We start from the raw sequence: 7,547 nt of genomic DNA on the forward strand, positions 1-7,547 counted from the left end.
GATCGGAGAGGCTTTACGCCAAATTTTCCAAGTGTGATTTCTGGTTACGAGAGGTCCAGTTGTTGGGACACCTCGTCAACCAGAATGGGAAATTGGTCGATCCGGCCAAGATTAAGGCGGTTATGAGCTGGGAGGTGCCGAGATCCCCCACCGAGATCAGGAGTTTTTTGGGATTGGCCGGCTACTACCGGAGGTTTATCAGGGACTTCTCCAAGATTGTCGTCCCTCTTACCAGGTTGACCCGGAAGGGCGTGGCTTTTACGTGGGGTCCAGAGTAGCAGACCTCGTTCGAGACTCTTCGCCAGAGATTGTGAAAAGCCCCGGTGTTAGCTCTCCCGGAGGGAATGGAGGATTTTGTGGTGTACTGTGACGCGTCTATATCGGGATTGGGTGCGGTGCTTATGCAGAGGGGGCACGTGATAGCATACACATCGAGGCGGCTGAAGCATCATGAGACGAGGTATCCCACCCACGATTTGGAGTTAGGGGCGGTGGTATTCGCCCTCAAGATATGGCGTCATTATTTGTATGGGGTTCGGTGTACCATATACACGGACCACAAGAGTTTGAAGTACTTGATGGACCAGCCCAACCTGAACATGCGCCAGAGGAGATGGTTGCATGTGGTGAAGGATTATGATTGTGAGATCCTGTACCACCCGGGCAAGGCTAATGTTGTAGCCGATGCCCTGAGCCGCAGGGCTGAGAGTACCCCGATGCGAGATATTTGTATGAGGATGACGGTGATGACTCCGGTATTGGACACCATCTGAGAGGCCCAGGCAGAGGCGGTGAGACCAGAAAACTGCAAGAAAGAGCGGGTGATTGGGCAGGTGTCCGAGTTTGTTACTGATAGCCGAGGGCTTATGACATTTCATGGTCGGATTTGGGTGCCATTTATGGGAGGGGCACTTAGCATACTGATGGAGGAGGCGCACCGGTAGAGATTCTCGATCCATCCGGGGGCCACTAAGATGTATTTGGACATGAAGAGGGACTACTGGTGGCCCTGTATGAAGAGGGATGTCGCGTGGGTAGTTGAGAGGTGCTTGACCTGTCGTCGGGTTAAGGCCGAGCACCTGTGTCCGCATGGCAAGTTGCAGCCATTGAAGGTTCCCCAGTGGAAGTGGAAACAGATTTCTATGGATTTCATCACCAAATTGCCGATAACTGCGAGGGGTATTGACGCAATTTGGGTGATTGTGGATCGGTTGACGAAGAGCGCTCACTTCCTTGCTATCAGTGAGAGTTCTTCTGCAGAGAAGCTGGCGGAGACATATGTGAGAGAGGTGGTGTCGTGGAATGGAGTGCCGATCTCGATTGTGTTGGACCGTGATGTGCATTTCACTTCCAGATTCTGGAAGAAGTTCCATGAGGAGTTGGGTACGAGATTGCATTTCAGTACTGCTTACCATCCGCAGACGGATGGACAGAGTGAGCGGACGATACAGATGCTTGAGGACATGCTGCGAGCATGTGTCATGGACTTTGGTGGAAGTTGGGATACATACCTACCCTTGGCTGAGTGTTCCTACAACAACGGCCACCACTCGAGCATTGGTATGCCTCCCTTTGAGCTTTTATATGGGAGGAGGTGTAGGACCCCCATCTGCTGGGGAGAGGTGGGACAGCGAGTGATGGGTAGCATTGAGATAGTGCTTAAGACGACTGAGTAGATTCAGCAGGTTAGACAGAGGTTACTGACAGCATAGAGTCGCCAGAAGAGTTACGCGGATAGGCGACGATTCGAGCTGGAGTTCCAGGTTGGAGATTTCGTACTCCTGATGGTATCTCCGTGGAAAGGAGTGATCCGATTCAGGAAGAGGGGTAAGTTGGGGCCTCGGTACGTTTGTCCGTTCAGGGTGACTGCGAGGGTGGGCAGGGTAGCGTATTGTTTGGAGCTACCTGCGGAGTTGAGTCAGATACATGATACCTTCCACGTGTCTCAGTTGAGGAAGTGTATAGCCGATGATACGGCAGTAGTGCCGCTGGAGGATATTCAGATAGATGCAAACCTGAATTACGTTGAGAGGCCAGTCGTAATCGTGGATCGGAGGATCAAGGTTCTGAGGAACAAAGAGGTGCCCCTGGTTCAGGTCTAGTGGCAACATCGGAGAGGGTCCGAGCTGACTTGGGAGCTGGAGTCGGAGATGCAGGAGCAGCATCTGGAGTTGTTTACAGCATGAGACTTCGAGTGCGAAGTCTGGTTCTAGTGGGGGAGAATTGTAACATCCCGAAATTCAGGTATATCTATTTAACCCTTCTTCTTTACCAAGTTGACAAGTTTGGCCCTTGAGTGGAAAATATTGCAAATGAGTAGGCTGGACGTACAGAAGAGTACGCTGCGCGTACTCATGCACTTATTTTGGACGCGGACTCTATTAGGTACGCTGGGCGTACCAAAGTTATGATAGGGGTAACTGGCTCAGATGCAAAATCCTAAATGAGACTTGAGGACTAAAAAAGGAATGATAAGGCCCTTACCCCAGCCACCATATTACAGTGAGTGAAACCCTAAGAGAGCAAAAACCCTTTATAAGCTTGTGTGTGTTCTTAAGCTTGGAAGTGCCATTTTGTGGTGGTGAAGAAGAAGAGGAGGCCATTGTGGGAGCTAGAAGTTGGAGGACAAGCTTGGATCCGAGTTCTACAGAGGTTGAAGCTTCATTTGGAGGTATAAAGCTCAAAGCTTTCCTTGTCATCTTTGATTTGTGCTTTATGGACCCATTTTTAGGGATTTTGGTTCCAAGGTGGAGACTTTATGAGCAAAGGGTCTCCATAAGCTTAGATCTGCCCTATTCCAGTGTAATATATGTTGTAGGTTCATAAAAATCCAATCTTGGACGTTGATATTAAGTCATGCATGAGATAAGGGCTTAATGAGGAAAGAGGAAAGGTGTTTAAAGTGATTGGTGACCTTTACAGCCATGCAAAGGCTTAAAGGTTTCGACTTTATGGATTAAGTGGCCTTATAATAGTCAGATCTGGAATTTGAGCTTATGTCTTAACTGTTTAAGACCAAAAATCAAAAAGAGTGTAAAACTGGGACTTAGGCTGGGCGTAATCCCAATACGCGCGGCGTAGGGGGTTGAGCTCCCCGATTCTGTGAAGTATCAGAGTACGCCCAACGTACAGAGTTGTTACGCGCCACGTACTCTAGAGAGTTGACTTTTGTTGACTTTTAGGGTTTAGTCAATATTTGGACTGTTAGACCATTAGAGGGGTAAAATGGTTTGTTACCCTTCTGAGAGAATTTAGAGAAGGGTTAGTCTAGCCTTTGAGAGCCGTATTGATTATGAGTATTTATTTTAGGTGATTAGGCGAAGGCTAGATCTGTATATCGAGTTCGAGATTTATCCGAGTTACCCGAGGTGAGTCTTCTCACTATACTCTACCTAGAGTGGTAATTAGAGTTATGTGACAGAGTATTTTGTATGCATTTTATATGATGTGATTTCTATGTGATTTGTGCTATGTATGATTCAGAGTTTACAGTGTCATGACCGGAAGGTCCACAGGGTTAGGACCAGAGGGTCCGCAGAGTTATGGGACTGGAGGGTCCCACTGAGACACCTTGACCAGAGGATCAACAGAGTTATAGCCTCGAGTGGCTAACATGTGTTGTATGTGGTATTTTGGGGAACTCACTAAGCATTTATGCTTACAGTGTTGTGTGTTATGTGTTTCAGGTATTAGCGAGGATCGCGGGAAGGCGCCGGCATGATCCGTACACACTGACAGAGGATTGTATTTTGATATTGGGATATGTTTTATTATGATGACATTTGATGAACATGAGATTTGAGAATATTGTATGAGTTTTTATGTTGTTTGAAAAATGAAAAATTGTTTTAAATTTTCACGGCGTTACATTTCTTATGAAAAGCAGTGTTGAAAAAGTATCTATCAGTAGAAAATAAACCATCGATTTTAGAAATTCCGGTGTTATCCTGGGAAAATCCCATATTTTCACTAAAAACAGGTTATCCATCCTAGAGGTAGAGATGCAAGATTAAAAATCCCTGATTACTATCAGTACGTATATGAAAGTAGTTTTATTACTCAAAATAAAACAAATGAAGAGTAGAGTCCGTAAACCAAAGTTAGTTTACACTTATTTGCGAGTCGTATAACCATACTTGATATGACCGAGAGACCTTTACAACGTTCTTCAGGCGTTAAGTTAAATGACATTTGTTCACCCCATGCATGTCTGCCTAACTGTGGCTAGCAGTTCAGGTGTGGGATTGTCAGTCCCGAATAGATCTATTCACAAATCTCACGCTCTCCCTCCAAGAGACTCTGGTTATACTAAAAGGATTTATCCATGTACACCTAAGGGTACAGTATTGAAGTAGAGTCTCACAATTCTGTATAATCTAGTTTACAAGCTAGAGACAGTATAAAACAGTATTTATCCTTGAATAAATGTACTTTATACTCCTGAGAAAATATATAACATAAACTAAATCTGCCATAGTTTATACATATTCATCCATGAAATCTGATTTAGTAGAAACTGCCTAGAGGGTTATCCCAAACTATACCCACTATAGTTTATTAGAGTTGATATGGAAAATTCTTTGTAAAAATCTTTCTGAAAGCTATGAAGTTAGATTTCCAAATTAAAAGTTTCCTTTGTGCTCAACATATTACAAAAAGGGATAAAATATCCGAATATGTTATTAAACATGGAAATCGTTGGACTGTATTAATAAGTTTAAAACTTAATAAAATACTTTGAGTTTGACTTGTATTCCCCCCCCCCCCTGAAAACATTAAAAACATGGAAAATGTAGGGGTATGAACTCACCTTGGGCAATTTGGATGAAAGATTGATACGGAATGTCGGGTGTTCAAGTGAAGCCTTGAACACGATTTGATCCTAATTGACATGCAATGATACATACAGGAGTCAAATGAGGGTATATCACTACTAGATGTGACGACAAACCACTCTAGAGACTTGACACTACTTGCACTAAGTGTTAGAACCTTGTAGGATCGCATGAGGGGAGTGTATGGCCACCTTGAGTGTGTGTGCGGCCATTGGTGTGCGGCTCAAGGAGTATGCGGCCGTACACTCTTGATGAAGGGTGCATTTGAGGTGTTTTCAAGGTCCATACTTGCATCCATGAAGTTTTCTAGGTCTATACTCAATTGTAGTGCAAGTTAATGGTTCTAGAAGTGGGTTTGCGGCCCTAGGATGAGTGTGTGGTCGCACACGGGAATGTGCTGCCGCACAAAAGGAGTGTGCTACCGCACAAGGGTGTGTGCGGCCGTACACAGGTGTGTGCGGTCGTACACCCCACATGAAGATGTCCAAAATGTCAATTCCAAGGTGCAATAAGGCTAGGGTCATGTCTATCTCGAGTATGGAAGTCAAACTCTCACTTTGGAGGGTGTTTTAAGAGTGTGTGGCCGCACTCTCTTCTAAACATGAGGAACATGATGAATTTTGCTGACTTAAAGCTTAGATAGAGTGGCCTTATAGGGTTATAAAGTTAGAGGATGAATTACTCACGTTCTTGATGCTTTGGAGGGCCTGATTTGTGATGCCTTAGCCTAGGAGTTCTGCTGCTGTGAGTTGCTTTGAATGCATTTAGGTAGCAGGGAGTAGCTTATGAGAGGCTTGTGAGAGAGTAGGCTGAATTTAGAGTAGTATAGAGTACTTGCGAGTTGGGATCCTGGGAGGAGGACTTGGGGTGAATACCGATGTGGTGTGGAAGGTAGTATAGGGCCCGTACCACCGGAAACACCGGGTCAGTGGACATTCCAAGTAAGAATCCTCAAGGTACTAAGGAAAAAGTAGGGTTGAGTTATCGAGTGCGAGTATACTCGAGCGAATCTCTAATTTCTTTATGTTGTGTTTCAGAGGCATCATGGTTGGGACACGTAGCACTCCAGAGAGCAGTGGGGTTAGCGATGAGGAGATTCGCCGATTGATTCATGAGGAGGTGGCCGCAGCCATCCGGGCGGAGATTCCAGAGATGTTTGGGTCTATCAATACCACCTTGATTGAGACGTTTGATGAGCGATATGCTGCTCTTTCGGAGGCTGCCGTTGCTGCACCCACCACAGCTGTCGCTGCTGCGAGGCCATAGGGATGTGACTCGTTGCTGTACCGAGAGTTCAACAACACGAAGCCACCAGAGTTTGATGGGACGCAGGATCCGATAGCTGCGATGAGGTGGATTTCTGACATTGAGGGATGCTTCTACACGTGTTCATGTCCGGAGCATCTGAGGGTACGGTTCGCACTGAACCAGCTTTGCTTGGGAGCGAAGGATTGGTGGAAGATTGTGACGGCGCATTTCACTTCTACAGAGCTTACTGCGGTGACCTGGGAGAGGTTCACCGCCATGTTTCGTGATGAGTATGTTCCCCCGGTGGAAAGGGAACGATTGGCCCAGGAGTTCTTGTCCCTCAAGCAGGGAACATAGTTTGTTACTATGATCACCAGGATGTTTCACGAGAGGGTGATGTTCTGCCCTGAGCATGTGTCTACTGAGCAGGCACGCATGAGTCGATATCTGAGTATACTGAGGAGAGACATTCGCGAGTTCGTGGCGAAATCAACGTACCGGACATTTGCCGAGCTCCAGGAAAATGCTCGGAAGAGGGAGATTGAGCTCGAGACTCAGGCCAGGGAGGAGGCGGAGTCTCAGGGGAGGGATCGGCAACATGTACAGTCCCAGCCGGCAGCCAAGCGGGCAAAGCCCGCCGATTCGAGACCAGGGAACCAGAGGGGCCGCACTTGTTGTAAGTGCGGCAAGAGTCATGAGGGGATTTGTCAAGCAGGGTCTTGCTACAAATGTGGCAAGGAGGGGCACATGGCCAAGGATTGCCCAAAGGGATTTGCAGTTTGCTTTCACTGCAATCAGACCGGCCATCGGAAGGCCAAGTGTCCACAACTACGGGGGTCGGTGCAGGGAGCACCTCAAGGATCTGCCCCTGCTGCCGTACGAGCTAGCGAGACTCGGCCAGTGAAGGTCGAGGCACCGAAGGCTCGCAGGAGAGTCTTCCAGTTGACAGCGGAGGAGGTCCGCATAGCACTCGACGTTGTGGCTGGTATGTATTATTTTATTTTCTATTGCTGAGTTTGAGATTTGGTGCTTATATTGTGGTATGATTAGGTACCTTTCTTGTGAATTTTGTACCTGCTTTGGTGTTATTTGACTCGGGTGCGAGTCGATCTTTCATGTCATTAGCATTTAGTCAGCACATCAGTATCCGACGAGAGGCGTTGAGTCGACCTCAGCGAGTTTATATAGCCGACGAGCAAGCGGTATATGCTACTGATGTGATTTGAGGATGTGTACTCGAAATTTTTGGTGTTGAGTTTCCGATAGATCTGGTACCGATTGCGATGGGGGATGTCTTTATCATCGTGGGTATGGACTGGTTGAGCCGATTCGGAGCCGTTATCGACTTCGAGCGCCAGTTGGTGACCATACGAGACCCTAGTGGGGGAGTACTTACAGTGTATGGCGAGGGTACCCGATCGGGGTCTGCATTTTGCTCAGCTGCCATAGCAAGGCAGAGTTTAC

Source organism: Lactuca virosa, chromosome 2, assembly GCF_052849685.1.
Source record: "Lactuca virosa cultivar CGN04683 chromosome 2, Lactuca_virosa_CGN04683_v6, whole genome shotgun sequence".
NCBI lineage: Eukaryota > Viridiplantae > Streptophyta > Magnoliopsida > Asterales > Asteraceae > Lactuca > Lactuca virosa.